Source organism: Coturnix japonica, chromosome 4, assembly GCF_001577835.2.
Source record: "Coturnix japonica isolate 7356 chromosome 4, Coturnix japonica 2.1, whole genome shotgun sequence".
In the NCBI taxonomy this organism is placed as follows: domain Eukaryota; kingdom Metazoa; phylum Chordata; class Aves; order Galliformes; family Phasianidae; genus Coturnix; species Coturnix japonica.
The window spans coordinates 18,564,281-18,582,937 of record NC_029519.1 but is presented as its reverse complement, the minus strand read 5'-3'; the positions used below and the strand labels follow the sequence as shown (position 1 = coordinate 18,582,937).

The 18,657-nt window shown below is 36.8% G+C and overlaps 1 long non-coding RNA gene across 3 annotated transcripts in view; it reads right to left on the bottom strand.

Annotated features, from left to right (window-relative positions):
- The window catches only part of LOC107313058, a 156,730-nt gene that overhangs the window by 112,217 nt on the left and 25,856 nt on the right, over positions 1-18,657 (bottom strand). For 2 of the 3 annotated variants that reach the window (XR_001554766.2, XR_001554760.2), the window contains exon 1: positions 1,228-1,404. The exons of the other annotated variant lie outside the window; for it this stretch is intronic. This is a non-coding gene — a long non-coding RNA (uncharacterized LOC107313058). Of the gene's footprint in view, positions 1-1,227; positions 1,405-18,657 lie in introns of those variants that run through there. 3 annotated transcript variants of the gene reach the window in all.

The window sequence follows — 18,657 nt, the reverse complement described above, 5'->3', positions numbered from 1 at the left end:
GTGGAAAGGCTGAGGAGCATAAAAGAATGTGAGAGGGAGACTGATTGGTGGTGCTAGTCCCTATTGGCCCTGAGATCTAGGCAGCCAGCTGAGGCTCCACATGGAGAATGTCACCCCCTGCTACCTTGCAAACAGGTAATAGAGGGGAACTGGCAAGACAGTGTTTCTGATGCAGTGAGCCCCCTGTCCTCTCCTCCCCATAGCAAGAGCAGTCAAGAACTGGGGGGCACGTGGCAGTGGCAAATGTCAGTGACGCAAGACATGCCTGTTCAGAGACTTCCCTGCCTCCCCAGCTGCCCCTGCAGAACAGATACAATGCTCTGTAGGGACAGAAGGTATGTTGTCTCCTAGGAACCCAGGTTAAAGACATAAAGAAGACACATCCCACCCTAGTTCAGCCCTCAGATTGCTATCCCCTATTGTTTCAGGTAAGCAGTGATGATACAGGAAGAACTTCCCAAAGAACTAAGAAAAAAGACTTGAGAGCAACAGCTCCAGGGTTCAGGAACACAGGTTGCGTTCTCCTCTATCCCTCCAGTTACAGGGAATGATGAGGAACAAAACACAATGGGCCAACAGATTAATACTTGGCTCCAAGCCTGGTATGCCTGGCAGTGGTTTGGGTTTTGTGACCTCTGCTCTATTTACATGAGGCCACACCTGTTGGCAACCAAAAGGAGTAGCTCATCCCATCAGTGGAAATAGGTCTTATGGAAACTGGAAAGATCATTAATAGAGCTTCAAACTAAGTATGAAGCAAGGTGGGGGTGTAACAGGGGCCACTAGAATAGAGCCTGAAGGTACCCAGTCAGTGCTTATGGGTCGGGGCATGTGCTAGTAAGCAGTTGTAATTGTACAATTGTAATATTAACAAATAACCAGAGATTATGCAGAAAAGAAGATAACAAATACTCACCAATGTTGAGGCTCACAGTAAGGATAGATGCTCACTGATGCCAAGGCTCACTGCAAAACTCCACACAGGAGCAATCTCCAGAAAAAGACCCTGCCTTAGTGGTGGTCAGCCCTTAAATGAGATCTAGGAAAGATGGAGCCAAGCTCCACCCCTTCTGGGAGCACAGCTGAATTACCTTCACCTGTGCTCCCACAGCTGACCCGTCATTTGCACAGGATGGTTAATCAGAGGTTCAGGCTGTGATCAACAGTTTCCCGTACAGCTAGTAAGATCCCAGTCTTGTGCCTTGGTAAAGGAGGAGGACAACTCACCTTTTTGTAGGAAGAACACAAGGGTTGGTGTGAGGTTGATGGATACAGAAACACCTGTGTATGGTCAAGAGGGCATTAGGGCTGCTCCCACTCAAAAGGTGGCCCAGCTCAGGTGCTTTTACATTAATGCATGCAGCATGGGTAACAAACAGAAGGAGCTGGAGGCCATTGTGTGGTCAGAAAGCTATGATGTAGTCACCATCATGGAAACATGGTGGAATGACTCACACAGCTGGAGTGCTGTGATGGATGGCTACTGACTTTTCAAAAGAGATGGGCAAGGCAGGAAAGGCAGTGGTGTAGCCCTCTATGTTAAGAAAGAATGTGAATGATTTTGAAGGTCTTTTCCAACCTGAGCAATTCTATGATTCTATGAATGAGTTGGGGATGATATAAAATCACAGAAAAATCTTTAGAAAAAGCATCATGGTTAAACAAAAACAAAGCCAAACCACCAGAACAAATATGTTAAATGAAATATTTGTGGCTGTGTTTTTGTGGTTTTTTGTTGTTGTTGTTTTGTTTTTGTTTTTTGTTTTTTTAACAAGGTAATGTATATAATCTCTTAATATCTTCTCCAACTCATTTCTGCTTATCAGTTATTCATATAATTTTCAATATTTAAACATAGCTTGCACATCTCTTCTGTTATTTTCTATCTCTATGCTGATGTTGCTGTTACTACTGTTTATAATTATTATTAATAATAAAGTCCTTTAAGCAATGCTGCAACTTGTGCTATGTGGTTACATTTTTGATCATGCAGATAGAAATGTAATTGTATATGAAGAAAAATGTATGTACTCTACCACCTCCCTGCTTCCTGATGTTCTCTGGACAAAAAACAGAGTAAAAAGAACCAATGTGGTAATGGACTGTCAGGGTTGGTGTGGCAGAATGCCCTGATAATAACAGTTTAAAACATAGAGTGCAAATATGTTTATCTAGCTTTTGGAAACAATGCCTATAGTACAACTTTCTCCAGTAACAGCAGCAGCGAGAACAGAATGTCAATTAAAAGCACAGAGCCAAATTTTATTTGTGTAATCCAACATGGAGCAGTTAAAACATTCACTCTGTCATATCTGAAGTGACTACTAACAATATTTCTCACGGTTACAAAGATGAAAAGACTCATGCTTTTCAATCCCCTAATCCCATTTTCAGAGTGTCAGTTCTCAGAGTCAGTCAGACAGTATTTCTTATATCTGAGTTCTACACATGCATAGGAACAGAAAACTTTTTTGTTGTTGTCTTACAAAAAGTAGCTATTTTTCTATATGGGCATTAGATTCTTGAGAAATGAGGATAAGAGAGTTGTACACAACAATGCTTTATCTTTGCAATAGCCAAGGTTATTTAGGTGTCTCCTCTGCATTTTCAGAAAAATCTACTTACTCGTAGATACACAAATACGTATTTCTAGTGACTACAAGGAAATGTGAATTGATTCAGCCCAGGACCTCTGTTTGAACTCAGACTTCTTTCAAACTCGAGAAGACATCCAGTGTACTTGTGAATGCCACATTTGTAGTAGCCTGTAGATGTCAGGCCATTAATTGAATACAATAAAGGAAAATCCTTTTAGTTCAATCATTGCCTTCTGCACAGACAGCAAGATCACACAGTCCTCCTAATTTTTTAACAGATAATTCAAATCAAAGCTGCAGGAGTATCAGCTAAAATGTGTGGATACAAAGGATTCATTTGTGGAACACTGTTCTTTGTGTTCTCTCATATTTCTTCTGCAAGTAGGTTATCAACTGGTTTATCTTCAATGTCATGCTGCTAAATGCTCTAAAGTGTAGTTGTTAAGTAATGGCACTCTTCTTATTCTCAGGTAATTTAGGCATTCCAAGATGCAAACCAGCTCTGACAGATCAAGTAGCTGCTACATACATCTTTAAGACTGACTCTTAAGGAGGGAGGAAAAGTCAATATCTGGAAACAAGAATTGCCAGTCTGATGGCGTATTTCTTTAATCAGCACAACGACTTGCTCAGTATGTTTCCTGATACAGGATATACAGTCTGATAATCCTTAGCCAAGAAACTGGCTGTGGCACTATGATCTTGCTGCTGATGTGCACTGCATACAGATTACTTGAACTAAATGAATCTCCTCCATTGTGTTCTAATATGTGCTTCACAGAGATGAAATCAGACAGCTGCCTTTGCCAGCTATATAATTCACTTTGTTAGGCATCCAACCAGAGGTCATCATATAATCATTACAAAGTAAGAATGGAAAAAATACTAAAAGTACAAATGATATAAATACATCTTCTAATGAATATAATTCAAATTAAATTGGGTTCAGTCACACTTCTGATGAGTCCTATTTATCATCACCATACATTTCACTGGTGCCATTTCCTTTTCATATTAATGTTTTGGTGTTGTGTACAGTGCTGCAGGCTGTGAGGGTCTTACTTTCTGCATGTGTCTGACTGTGTTTTCACTCATCATTGGAAAAGTAATTTCATAGTCCCTTCAGATCTTGACCTAGATGCTTTTGCCCAATCACAGAAGGCCACTGGACTGGTTGGGCAGGATCTTCCCTTGGTGAAGCTGTACTGGCCATCTTGAATCACCTCCTTGTCTTGCATATCCCTTAACATAATTTCCTGGAGGACCTGCTCCACAAACTTCCCAGGCACAGAGGTGAGGCTCATCAACCTGTATTTTCCCAACTCTTCCTTTTTCCCTTTCTTAAAATTTGGAGTGATGTTTTCCTTCCTCCAGTCACTGGGGACTTCATATGATGTCCATGACTCTTCAGATATGATGCGTGGTCTAGCAACCATATCACTCATTTCCTTCTGGGCCCTGGAGTGCATGACGTCCAGCCCAATAGATTTCTTCACATTTAGCCTCATGAGGTAGTCTTGAACTTACTATGTTCTAACAGTGGAGGGAATTTTGCTATCCCGACTTCTGCCTAGAGAATCAGGGATATGAGAGGTGTGAGAAATCTTACTGCCAGTGTAGACTGAGGCAAGGAACTTGATAACGTTAGCCTTCTCCATGTCTGGTGTAGCTAGTTCTTCCTTTTAATTTATGGAAATATGGGGAAAAAGTGGTTTAATTTCAGGAAGTGATCATCTTTCTTCTTAACGGCCACCACTTGATAGCCACTTAAAATTTAAAAGTCCTTAAAATCTGCCATTAGATGGAAAATTTAGAAAATGGAGTAGCATTATAATTCCAAATACTGCACTGGTAATTACATATTGAATGGCATAGCTACTACTGCTTATTGACTTCTTTGTTCTTCATCTGCTCTAAGTGCTTAAAGGATAACAGAAAATGTCACTGCTTTCCCCGAAGGTAATTGGAAAATCAAATTTATCTTACAGACTTTCAGTGAAGCAGAGGACAATAAATTAGGGAGTGTATTTTTCTGCTCTTCATGGACTACCACTTGTTTGCAAAGCAACTGTCACTGATGGCAGCATTTTAAATTAGCAGTACATGTGCAAAATAGTATGTTAGTTAAATTTGGCTTCAAGCATACCATTGAGACAAAGCTGATTTGAAAAATATGCAAATTATAATTGTATTTGTATTACATAGATATTTCATAATTTGAAAACTCCTTTCTCATTACTGAGGTACATACTGACTTTCAAGTGTATGTATGTACAACTTTGTTATCCATTAAGTGACAAATATCCCATTAAAAATATTGTAGGTCAGTAACAATATAAACAAAAACATTTACCTTTATATACTTAGAAGTATAAATCATTGAATAATTAGAAAATTTAGATACTCTAGGAAAAAGCAAGTTTGATCTCCATCTAAAGGGAAAAAAAATAGTAAGAAAAAATATCGATTCTTCTTTTTTTTTTTTTTTTTCATTTTTAGGATAAAAAGCAAGCAAACAAACAAACCAACATGAAAGCCTGATTTATGGAAGACAGGCCTTCTACCACAGCTTTATAAACTATACCAGAGTAATCTTTGTGCAGAAAAAGTAGAATTGACTGAAATTTTGTTTTGTTTTGTCTTTACTTTGCTTCTTTTTAATTTATTGTATTTGTTTTCTCAGAGCTTATTTGTTTTGATGGCAGGTGACTGCAGCATTTTTGTTGAAGTGTGCATTGTTTCTTGCAGAGGTGTTTCTGCCTCACCTCCCATAAGTCCTCGTGATGTACTGAGGGGTCATGGTAGAAAATTGGAATTGATTTAACTGGGGGATGGCAATATAGCTTAAGCAGAGTGTTACTGAAAGTGGAGAAAGTTTTTAAAATAAAAATTAAGTACCAAAATATTTTTCATGTGACCTTTGGAAAAATATTGAGGCTGGAACCCAAAGAACAATGCATTAAAAATTTCTGCAATATTACATAAGATGTGGAAAAGACTAGTAATTTGTGTGTGCATACAGTTACTATTTGACTTTCCCTGCTTGTTTGATTTTCCTTATATTTAGAATCTGCAATTTCAGGATGTTTCATTCTTCTTAGGAGCCTCACTTTTCCCATGATATATACCAAAGACACCTTCACTGTGCACCTCCTTGATGTCAGATCCCAAAGTACTGTCTACACAGTTCTATCTTTATATCATGAATAGCAATTGATATTGTAGGCAGGCTCTTCCTTTCTGAAATGTTTGAAGAAGTATTTAAAGCCAGTTTTGATCCTGATATCTCATTGCTCCTCAAACTCTTCTTTGCCTTCCTAACTACAGATTCAAACTTAATCTGCTGGAGTTTAAGTCTCTTTAGTCTGAATTTGATTATTTAAATGTATACATATATATTTTACAGACTCTCTTATTTCTTTCTGGTGCATACAATTCCAGCTTTTGAGTGGAAACATTTCTGGGTAAGTTGCTTCAAATCTTCACAAGTTAAGTGAAAATTCAGGACTTTAAAACAAGAGAGCACAATCATTAATTAGTATATGAAAATTTGTGTTAACACTTATGAACAAACCTTACCTTTGACAATAGAACTCTGTTGAAGTAGAAAAAGATTGTGAAGAAACAATCTAAAAGCCATGAGCACATGAAATTAAGGGTAACATGATTTAAAACAGTCACTTGAAGGAAAGCATGCAACAAACTTAATGCACAACCCATAGACTTTGTAACTTTCTATGCACTGTCTTTCACCCAGCTTTAACTATGTGTGTCACACAGTATAAATATGATACTATATTTTACATCCATACCATTTTCACATCTAGAAAAAATGTTTCTATAAACCAGTGCAGAGGCATGAGCCAAAATCATATTTCGACCCATTCTACTTTATCTGTGTATGCATAGACAGTCAGCTGACCTCATATTTTTGTAGTACACTGAATTAGTGTCATGAGTTATGTAAATTCCTCCTGAAGAAAGAAAAATGCAGTGAATTACCCTTTAACACTGTAGAAATAGTAAGACAGATAGACTTTACAGAATTAGCTGCGCTATTTTTGTCATGTTAGAGAGCACATGAATACATTTCACTGTATCTACAATAGGATATGCCTTATCTGTAGAGTTTGAAGATCAAGTGTTAGAAGAGATTTGTAAAACAATTATAAATCAGTTGTTGTCAAAATGAATAATTTACACTATGGTGGAGACAAAGCAGATTTCCCAGGCTTTATAGGACTCTGCTAATACTGATCCACTTACACCAGAGTAAGGACTTCTATTTTCTGGGGTTGAATGATCTGAATTTTCTTGTTGTCAGTGCTGGGGCTGACACAGATCAGCTCTGCAGAGAGAAAATGAAACTGGCAGAGAGAAAATGGAACTGGCAGATAGTCAGAGCCCTGCCTGCATATTACAAGTCTGGGGTAATCTGACTTCATTACACTGCTATGCAAGTCCAGATACCTGTGCCTAAACCTATGACAATCTTTGATGTACAGAGCTGCAGACTGCAGGAATGCAGCTGCTGAGGAGAACAGAAAGCAAAATAATAATTAAAAACAAAGGAACAAACAAAAAACCACAAAACAAAAACACAAAAAAGAGAGGCTTTTGCTGACTCTAGAAATTACTGAACTGGATAATACCGGTTAACACAACTTCAAATACTCCAGCTCATTCTCTTGTTACTTAATAGCTTTGGTGACAAGAACTCACAAAAACAACCAATAATTTAAAGACAAGGCTGATCATCTGAAATCTGTACAAATATTTTTATTGTTTTAGTTTTCTTTTCTTTAAAATTTAGGTTTAGTCAAACATGAAAGTGGAACACTGGAATAAATGTGCCCTTTTTCTTCAAAAATCCAGAACTGCAGTGTCCTCAGATGGTGCGAGCTTACTTGGGATGAGTTCACTCAAGTGCATTAGTTACTGAGGCTTAAAATATTTGAGTGAGCTAATAATACCAGTAACTTACAGAACATAGGCACAGGTTTATCTTTATATATATGTACTAGATACAAATCCAAGTATCTAGATCTGTTGGGTACAGTTACAAGTATAAATAGATCTGTAGAATTGCAGAACATCCTTGATCTAAATTAGAATACTAAAAATCCTTGGTGTCTTTAATTCTGCATACCTACTTCATAAAACTACCATGAGATTTCAAGGCAGAACAAGCTAGAATAAGGAACTGTATAGCATTAGTATTTTACTAGGATTTCTGAGCAGGAAGGTGGTGCACAATTTTTTCCTGTTTTAATATGCATTCCTTTCTAGAATTTGAGACATTATAAGTTTTTCTTTGCTTCAGTAATTTAGAATTTGTCATGCTGGAATTAATTCCTGTAGATCTTACACACTTCAGTTTTCCTGTGATTTTGTTACTGTAAACATTTATCTAATGAACAAATCTTCCTGTAATGTGTGCTAGTCAGAATATCTCAAAGTCTACAGAGTTTAGAAGTTAGTTTTGGTTTTCAGAGCATTCACTTCTTAGCAAACTGGTAACAGTGTCCATGCAGAAATGCCTGCCTTTCTTCCTGCAAAACTTCCAGAGTATATCCTCCCAAATTGCAGAGGTGGTTAGCGAACCACGTGCTTATTTTTTTTCTGCTCACTGCATTCTTTTTTTGCTTTAGCTTTTTGTTTTGACAGGTAAGCAGATAAGAATATGATTTTCTAAATGTTCCTGTCAACAGACATCAATGGACCCAAGTGCTTATAGGCAAAGTGTCGTGGGAATATTCTCTAAGAAGGCTGCAAAATTTGATATACAGAAAAGTGCTTGTGATTGGTAACCAAGGGAAAGAGAACTAGTCAGTAGCAAGCTTGTGTAAACCCTGACTTAACATTTGGTCCTGACATTTGCTAGTATGTCATTCATAGTGCGCACAACTTGGTAGTTTTATACATTTTCCAGCTTTAATTTACTTGTCTAATTTTATCTTTTGCTTTGATTGTGTTTGGTACAAGAACTCCAAGCAAAATACTGGTTTCACCCAGTTTCACACTGAAACCATGCAAGACCCACTGAATCTGAATGTTTTTTGATGTGAAACCATAAAGTGGCTTGGCCAAAGTTCACAGAAAAAGTATGTGAATCTTTCAGTTAATGTGAGCTGACTTCCCAGTTTGTAAGGAAGCATTACGCCAAGCTGGGTTTTTGTTGTTGTTTTTTTTGTGTGTGTGTGTATGTAGGGTTGTATTTATTGTACGTATTTTGCTTCAAACTCATATCAGCACACTGTGATACTTTTTAAAACCACGATTGTACTTTTTTTCATAGACTTCAAAATAGTTAATTACGTTTATCTGTAGAAATCAGAGGAAATTTTTTGAGCAGCACTCCTATGAAACTACTGACAGAATGTTTTTTTTCAGTGACTTACTCAGTTTATTATGTCAACTAGAGACTTGAGAGTGTGTATATTCAAGTTATTGATCACTGTCCTGCTGAATGCTGTAAATCAATACACTCTTCTTAGTGAAAAAGAAATGTGAAAGGAATTAAACTGGCTACTCTGTAAGCCTAATTTACTATTACTTGCAAAAAAAACCAAACTTGTTCTTTCTTGAATAAGAAAGCCAGACGTATCATTTTTACTCAAGATGAAAAGATTGTTTTGACTGTCTCATGGTATCAGGAAAATACAGCATGCATGTACTACAAAACAAGTTGGCATTCACGCCAGGTTCTAGATAAGGTATCATTAGATATATGAAAGCAACATTTAATCCGTTATTAAAAGATTAGATTTTGCAAGACTTAAAAGCATGGATGCATGCACTGAGTGATAAAATTGTTTTTTGCTTGTCAATATGCCTTTGTTGTAGCTAGATGCCATGCAAAACAGTGTGTGATGTTTGTGTTGGATCAGGAGAATGATAGAAATGCATGTTATCTCTATATTTGTTATCAAAGTGCTGTGCAGCATGAAGTTAGTTCACATCATTTGTGTGTATGTTCCTGTATTTTGGATCATGCTGCTCAGACATTCTTACTGGATGAAAAGCATGCTCAGTGCTAAATTTTAATCATTGTTATTGCTGCGGTTTTCAAATGTGAACTCTATTAACATAGCAATGTAGTTCAGAGTAGCATTTAGTTGGGGACATCAAAGAACATCTAGCATATTATTTTCTTGCTCTCTACTAGCAGGGCAGTTTCCATATTTTTTGCCTTTTTAAAGGAATGCTAAAATTTCTCTTCAGTGTCATTCCTGAAGATAATCTTTATAGTTTTCAGTAGTTTAAACTAGTTTGAATTATAGCAAAGAGTTTATTTTGCTATATTACTAAACTTGTAAGTGTTAACAGTAAGCCTGTCTATAAGAACATTTTCTTCTAATTGAATTCCCATGTCACATTACTTAAATATATATTTAGGTCATTATTCTAATTTGTATGGTTGCTTTTTTCTTGTACATCAGAATCCTGACCATATTCCAAGTTATTTTCTACAGGTTGTTCTACATTGCTTTTTTCTAAACTCTTTATAATACGTGCAATATTCAATCAGTTTTTCATCAGTAGTAGTAAGTTTAAATGCTGTTTTTAGTAAGTGAGGATCAATCTTAAAATGTGTACAGTTACAAATGTTTACAAATGTTTAAATCATACATAGGCATTCTAACACGGGAAACAGTTGCAATGGAAATCAAGACTATCTCCTTGGACTTTATTTTACTCCTGCAGAGAGAAGGGATATAGCAAAAAGTGAACATTTTTTCAATTGCTAAGGATAAATACTAGTTCCACTGCATCCAAAATGTGTTGTTTCATTTTGACAAAGTTAAGAATAAATTCCAGGAATTTTCTACTCCTTCTTTGGCCTAGGTTTTGGAAGGGGAAGGCAAAGGAGGACCAAAATAGCAAGGTATTCATTGTTGAATGAAGATGAAATACAAAATTCTCCAGTAAGCAGTAATTCTGGAGTTCTGGTTAGAGAACGAGTATGTAGGAGTGGTGGTCTCTTGTAAGAAAGAAATGGTAATCTGCCAGGTTAATTTTTTTTAAAGCAAAAAATGTGATTGATATAATCCTCACCCATTAATATCTCCCTTGCTTCTATTAGTGTCCTAAACTTAACATTATTGAAAATGAATCACCTAGAAATTTCTTTGTAGAATAATAAAGCTATTGATGATTACTATGCAAATTGCTTGACATTTATAACCTAAAGCACTTGACCTTAACAATAACAATAGGATAATCCTAACATATTTCAAAGTGGAGTTAGATGAAAAGGCTGATGTTTCCATCTTTTCCTTTTCAGGTTTGTCCTTTGTTTTATATGTGTTCTCTTGCAGTCTTCTATCTCTGTATGACCGATACTTTGGCATGCATAAAAGAACAGAATATGGAATATATGATGTAACCTGGCTGATGTAATGTTCTCATATTTTATCCTGTGAAGCCCTATTCTACATGAGCAATAGGATTTTCACATTAGATGAACTAGTTAGCTAACATAATAATTAACATTAGTAAGGTAATATTTAGCATTAACCATAATATTAACATGAAACTTAACATGTTTCATCTTTTATGCTATCTTATTTATTCTTAATAACATTAACTTTAATTAACAAGTTCTTGTTAATAAAATTATCGCTTTAGGGACAATGAAAGAAAAACAAGCAATAAATTTTGTCTTGAGATAATAGATTTCTCTTTACTGCTACCTACTCTGAGCTAGATTGTCATCATATTTTCATACTTGGTGCAAAAAAAAAAAAAAAAGTCTTTCAGTTATGTATGTGCAAATTATGAGAAAACTGAATCCACACTCACTTAACTAAACTCTCTATAGAACCTTTTGTTTACAGGCAACATGACCATCCCACAGTATTTATTATGTGAACAAACAAAAAGTTAGTGATAACTAAAAGTACAGCACATCTGAGTACTTTAGCACAACACAGACATAATATGATGATTATTTCTCTTGAGATTACTACTTGCTGGAGCAGCATGCTGTAATTACAGAACTAAATTATAACAAATCGGAAGGAGGTGGTAGTGAGCTATTTTCAACCAATCATGCTGAGAAACAAATAAGCTGAACCAAAAATAATTATCTGCAGCTGTAGTGGAATTCCAAGGTCACAGTTTGAATATGTGAGCATGTGATTGCCTTTTTGATATCTTTTCCTATAGCGCCTATTTCTTAAATAAAGGCTCTGTCATCACCTTTGTTTACTCTACAGCAGCTAATTAAGATGACATGGAGATGTGCAATTACAAAATAAATGCTAATGGACTTTTCAGTATCAAAGATCATGCAGTTCATTAAGACTGGGATTTTGTTGTTAAATGTTTACTTGCACTTTTTAAGATATCTAGAGCATAAGGATAATAACTTATTTCATGCCAAATTTAATTGCACACACTGAGTATGTGAGCGGTAAGACAGAAGTAATAAGTTGGCCAATACGTTGAATTCACTCAGTAGAGACTCTGTAGTGTAGTAATTCTTATCATGAAAATAGGAGTATTCCTTTAACTTCCCGAATTTTTTTTGTCTGAGGCCAGTGTAAGCTGTAGCACTAAAACACCAGTCCACAGTAACCTGTACACTGAAACATCTTTTCCAGATTTCAGTAAGAAGAGGTCCCTGGGTTGGAAGGGACCTTTAAGATCACATAGTTCCAACCCCCCTCCACAGCTTTCCTGTAGGCCCCCTTCAGGTACCAAAAGGCCTCTACACTATAAGATCCCCCTGGCACCTTTCTCTTCTCCAGGCTAAAGAGCCCCAGTTCTCTCAGCCTGTCTCATAAGGGAGGTGCTCCAGCCCTCTGATTATCTCTGTGGTCCTCTTCTGGACCTGCTTGATGTCCTTGTGTTGGGGGCTCCAGAACCAGATGCGGTAACTCTAGGTGGTCAGACAGGATAGGCAACTAAAGATCTGAATGTTAAGATTTGGTATTGTCTGCTGGCATTTGGAATATTGCATTGTTCCAAGAGGTTCCTATAAGGGCTGTGAAAGTCTAAGAGCCTGACAGTGGAATCCAAAATAGGAAATATGCTGAGGATTGATAGGTTTTATTCCCTCAGCTAGAGCTAACAAAAAAGAAATGTGAAGAAAAAATTCCACATGAAATCCTTAAGCAGAGGTACATCAGATGCTCTGATCCATCCGTCCAGTCAGGATCAGTTATCACAAACTTTCAGGAAATTGAACAAGAATTACTGTTTTATTAGTCATACTAACAGTCATAGAAATTACTTAGTCATAGAACAAAATCAGCATTGTCAGACAGGATCTACCATTCATAAACCTGTGCTGATTGGGCCTGATCACCTGGTTGGCCTTTAATTGGCCCACAATGGCTCTGAGATTATCTGTTCCATAACCTTCCCCAGCACTGAGGTGAGACTGATAGGTCTGTAGCTACCAGGATCATCTTTCTGGCCCTTTTTGAAGATGGGCATCACATTTGCCAGTCTCCAGTCCACCAGCGCATTTCTGGTTAGCCAGGACTGCTGAAGTATGATGGAGAGTGGCAACCACATCCACCAACTCCCTCAGCACTCTAGGGTGCAATCCATCTGGCCCCATGGACCTATGAGTGTCTAGCTTTGGAAGCAGGTCCAAAACCATCTCACTGTGGATTACACAGGGCCTAATCTGTTTCCCATCCCTATCTACCAGCTCAAGTGGCTGTGTGCCCAGGGGGTAAGAAGTCTTTTCAGTACCTACCTCTAGCACCAAGGGATATTTGCATTAAGTCTCTTATCCACAGCTATTTAATCAAATGGTACAGCTAGAGCATATTCAATGTTTCACATACACTACAGGAGGGGAAAACTGAAAAAAAAGTTGAATATTTATTTCTGAGAATGCAAGCAATGCTGCCAGGCTCAGCTCTGCCAAGTACACAAGACATGAGTCAGAAGTACCAGGTGTAAAAACAAAAACAAACCCCTAAAAATAGAAATTCCATTTCCACAATGAGTGACAAGAACCCTCATGAACAAGTCCTCACCAAGCAGACAAGTTGCACCGAAGCAGTAAGTGTTCCTTTATCATGCAGCTTAAAATGCATTTTAAAGTTTCTACATTCAATCATCAACATATTTCATGGCTTCAAAGATAGAAAGAATTAACATGACATTGATAGCTAGTGACTTAGAAAAAGATATCTTCCAATGTTTAGATCAATGCATTAATGGAAAGTTAAGACACTGGTTGTAGTCTTGAGAAAAAAAAAAAAAACACACAAAAAAAACCCCCAAAAAAACATGCGATGCAATGCAAACAGAGCTAGGAATAAAAAATGAACACATGCCCATCTAATGTTAGGAAATGTTGGAAATCTTCTTGAGCACGCCTGACAAGCCAAATCAAGAAAACTGCAAATATGAGAGGCTCCACAAAAACATAAATCAAAGCAGAGAAAGCAGGTTACTATGCAGAACTCTGACATATTATCAGTTAGGTATTGCAAAAACAAACTGATATGACTAAACTGGTAGCGAAGAACAAATTGGTTCCAGTTTCCTCAGCCTGAGAAACTCAGTAAGCTCATCAAGATTGCTCCCAAACTACCAGTATTAACCCCCCAGGCTTATTTCCTACAGCACAGGCAGCAACAAAGGGAACTCAGCTTTTCATGGCCCTTTTGTGAAGTTCAGTAATTTCTTCACAAACTCACTGCACTTGCCAGCAATAGGTAACAAAGTGCAGGCTGGATTCCTGTGCTGCCCAGAAGCTGTGGCAGATCAGCCACAGCCGTGTCCAAGCCAAGCCAGTAGCTGTCTGAACATCGCTGCCTGGATCACACCTAGGAAATACAACAGCATCTGCAGCCAGCAAAGTGATAGAAGCAACATAATGTTTATGGATGGGTGGTAGCAGGGAACTGGTTTACTTAACTGCACTGTGGGGAAAAGTGATCAGTGCCCAGATGAAATTTTATGGGCTAAACTCTCAGTTTGGTTTTACTTATATTATTCCTATGCACATATATGAAATATTGCAGTCATAACTAAGTAGCTGGGCAGTCGTAATTCCAAAAAAAGCAGTGAAATGCTCTAGAATTTCTTTGCCTTATGTGCACATGTAAACACTCAGGATCTCACATCTCAGCTTTCTGAAGTCTTTTGCTACTCCTTTAAAAATCTGCCCTTGTATCAATACCAGGTAAAAGACTTGTTTGATAGCTCTGGCAGCTGCTTATCTCCCCCAAACCATTCAGTATTCAGAAACTCAGCAATCCTTTTCTTACGTACATCTCCTGGAATGCCTGATTTATTAGGCATTTTCTGAGCTTACCTGGCATATAATGTTTAGGTCACAACATATGAAAAAAAAAAAGAAAAAAAAAAAGTTGTAACCATGTCCTAATAACCCGGTACCCAAAGTACAGGTTTTAGACTGCAACATATAGCTTCTTCAGCACACAGCCATAAACCAACTTTTCCCTCAACTCTAAAGAATAACTCAGCTATGAGAGCATGGGATACTTCCTCCAGTTGAAACTGGTCTGTCAGGCACTCAGAAGTGTGCAACTCAAGGGATCAGGAGGGCTGATACAGGGGAGCTCACACCATTCCTTGGTTTCAAGAGAGAGAGGTGAACACAGTGAAAGTTCCATGTTCCCAGGCTTGTTTTTGTGATGCATAGTAACTAAAAATATAAAATAGAAATAAGTAGAATTATAGAGTGATGAAAACAGAATTAATCTGCAAAACATTAACAGAAACCACAGGACTCGGTCTTTCTAGTTAAGAAGGGATCAAAGAGAAGTTCCGCATTAATGTGGGACGCATTAATGTGTTGTACAAATATGACTGCCTAAAAAGTTGTATTTTACAAAGCACAGAATACAGAATCAGTCTTTTGATAAGCGTTTTCATGCAAGATTTTCAAAGCTCTTTACAAATAACTGAAAACCATACAGAAAACCTATCATGTAGATTTACTCTTTTTGTGCCTCTGAACTAACTATAATGAAACACATGAGGGAGGTGAGGAATTGTGATGGTTAGAAGGCAGGTTTTCACTAACTGTCAAGCAGATTAGTTCAGATTGAAGCCTTTTCATTCCCCAAGTAACCAAGTTGCATTTCTTAAAAATAATACGTAGAGAAAAAGATAAAAAATAGGAATTTTATTTACTGTACGTTTGTTGCTCTTCAAAACAGTCAGTGATTCTTAAGATTTAAAAACATAACTCTCTTCATGCTAACTACACCATGTAATAAGAATTAGTCATTAGTCATCTATTTGAAAATATTCATAAGCAAGCTATCAGGTCTTTTAAATAACTTCTGTTAAGTTCGGTTGGAGGAGGATCTTAAGCAGTTTAAATTATGATGTCCAGCAACACAAACTAATTAAGGAAACAATTCCAGATAAGATCACCAGTGCAGCACCGTATCCCAAACAAGTGATACTGCTTGCCCTTTGGCAGAGTAGGTGAAGATATAAAATTCTAGGTCTCCTACATAGCTGGTTTATCATGTACTTCACAGTAGATGATGTTTTGAAAGCATCTTTTGGGGGGGCATTTTAATATTTAACATTTGAGAGAATTTCATTTTGTAGCTCACTGCTTTGGGGAAGATTTTAGTCCCCCCCCGTCCATGGCTATTGCTATAAAATGAGTGTGCGCTCCCCAGAAACACCCACCTTCTCCATAAAAAGTTATGCCTTGATGTCAAACAAGTTGTCTGCTGCAGGACATCCTTGGTTTCCCAATTCTCAGATGGGGAAAAACACGGGATGTGCCACGTTTCCTCAAACCTTCATGGAAAGCATCAGGATTTGCAGAGGAGCAGAGAAAAGGATGCATGATTACATTATCCCTTATGTAGAAGATGGATGCAAATGTGACATGCACTTGTGTCAGCAAAACGCCTCCAGGAACTACTGCTAAGATTCAGAGACAGAGAGGCAAGCAACTTCACCTCAAACAAAAGATGACTGTGGGAATCAGCTTTATAAGCGTCAGCAACTGAAAGTTGGATTTTGAAACTGAACGACTGCTTAGTATGTTGGCCTTGTAATTACATGCAGGTCACAGACTGCTAATATTAAGGGAAAGTTCTCAACCAATTTAGTTCACTTCTTCTTAGAAAAGCTGGGTGTGTCCATCACTAATAAGAAGAATTTCTTTCTTAAACTGATGAGGTAAATGTATGAAATTGTATTTCTTCCTTACACCTCTCTTAAACCTTGATGTTCCTGTTTTAGAGTATTTAATAAGACTTCATTTTATTTATCTATTTAGTCTAGATACTGATAAAATACTACCTACGCCTGAACCTTTTTTGCATGGGCAAATAAACTTACAAAGATGATCTCTTTAAGTTTCCTTAAACATCTCTAAAATCTTGGCAACAAAAACTAATTTTTAAGCACAGCAAATAAAGCAAGAAGTATTTGAGTACTATGAAAGGCTAATTATATGCTACACCTAGAACACATTTAATAACTTCCAAAAGTCTTTTCCATATGTATTCAGAAAAACAAGCAAACCAGAAAACAATCCTATTGAAGTTAAGAGGTGGCAGATGAAGATTCTGTAGAGCCTAAATGACAGCAGTTGATTTAAGCTACTCAAGAGAAGAATATAAAACCAAAACCTGTGGCAGACTGGACACTCAGTCTGGAACAAATAAACTAGTAGTATTAAATATTAATTAGTAGTTTATTTTTACATGAGTTGTAAAGTCTTGGATGCTGAATTTATGCACAGGACAGCTTTGCAAATAAATCTTATGTTTACAAGAACAGTATTTTCCAGGAAAACTGCTAAAATATTTATCCATGCTATTGCAAGAATTGCTTGTATTATATTTAGAAGTCTTAGAAACTGACTGTAGGTGATCATGTCTATATACCGATAATTTTATGACGTTAGTTCTTGCTTCATCAGCAAAAACATTTCTTAGAATACTCCTCCGTTAAAAGTCACATCAACTACCTTGTACTTTGTAAGGCAAATTAGTGCGTAACTTAATGCAAGCATATTCAATGGTTATCATTTTATCCTTTTCATAGATGGAAAATGGAACACAATACTAAGGCAGGCAGACAAGACAAAACTGTATTACAGATGTAATATGACATACGTATAATACATGCATACATATGATATGTATGTATGGACCGACATATGTGACTGTTGTGTTTCTAGCTAGAAATTCCTTGCAGATGTGAAATCAGTAAATGCTTACATAATTTTTCTTTAGAAGTAACTGAATTCAAATTTGAATCAGAAACCATTGGAAAGATCAGAAGTATCTCAGAAGAATTTATACCCAAACCACCACTCATCGTCAGCTCCTGCTCAGTACTAACAAGGGTAAGAATTTATTCATACCTAGTTTTCATCTCTGATAAGCACAGATCATTACTGATAAGAAATCAACAATGACTGAGAGTGCAAAAGTTCCTCTATTCCACATAATTATTTTGAATATTCATAACAAGTCTAAGTGGAAATATTTTGATTCTGAAAAGCTACCATACACAGATACAAGTCACTTACTGTCATTATCCATGATGCTCTGTAACTAGATCCAGTAAGAAACACAAAAAAAAATAATAGTTTCATTCTTTTGCAAATACCATGCAAGAAAATACAGACTTTTCAGACTATTTTAAATGAGGAAAAAAAGTATGCTTGCTTTAGCAGAAACACTATAGCAATTTTGCAACACAAGTTAAACCAAAGTGGATTATAACTTTCTTAATTAGAGGAGTTAAACTTGATGAAGTAAACATAACTTCCTATCTCTTACAATAAAGATGTCTGTGCTGAAATCTCATAAAGGCTTTCAAGCAAGAGAAAAAACAAACAAACAAACAATTGATTCATTTTAGGGCTTATAGAAATTTATGGAATATATTCAGTGTTTTACCCTTAGCAGAGTCCTCCTTACATAGAGGGAAATACGTTGCCTAGAAAAACAGGGTGACAGCAGGCCCTGTTTCTTTAAATACTGTGCTGCTGCATAAGATTCATGCAGTATTATTTCTACAACCTAAAAGTATACTGCAATAAATGAAGTTCTAAGAAAAGTCCAAAAAGTCCAAA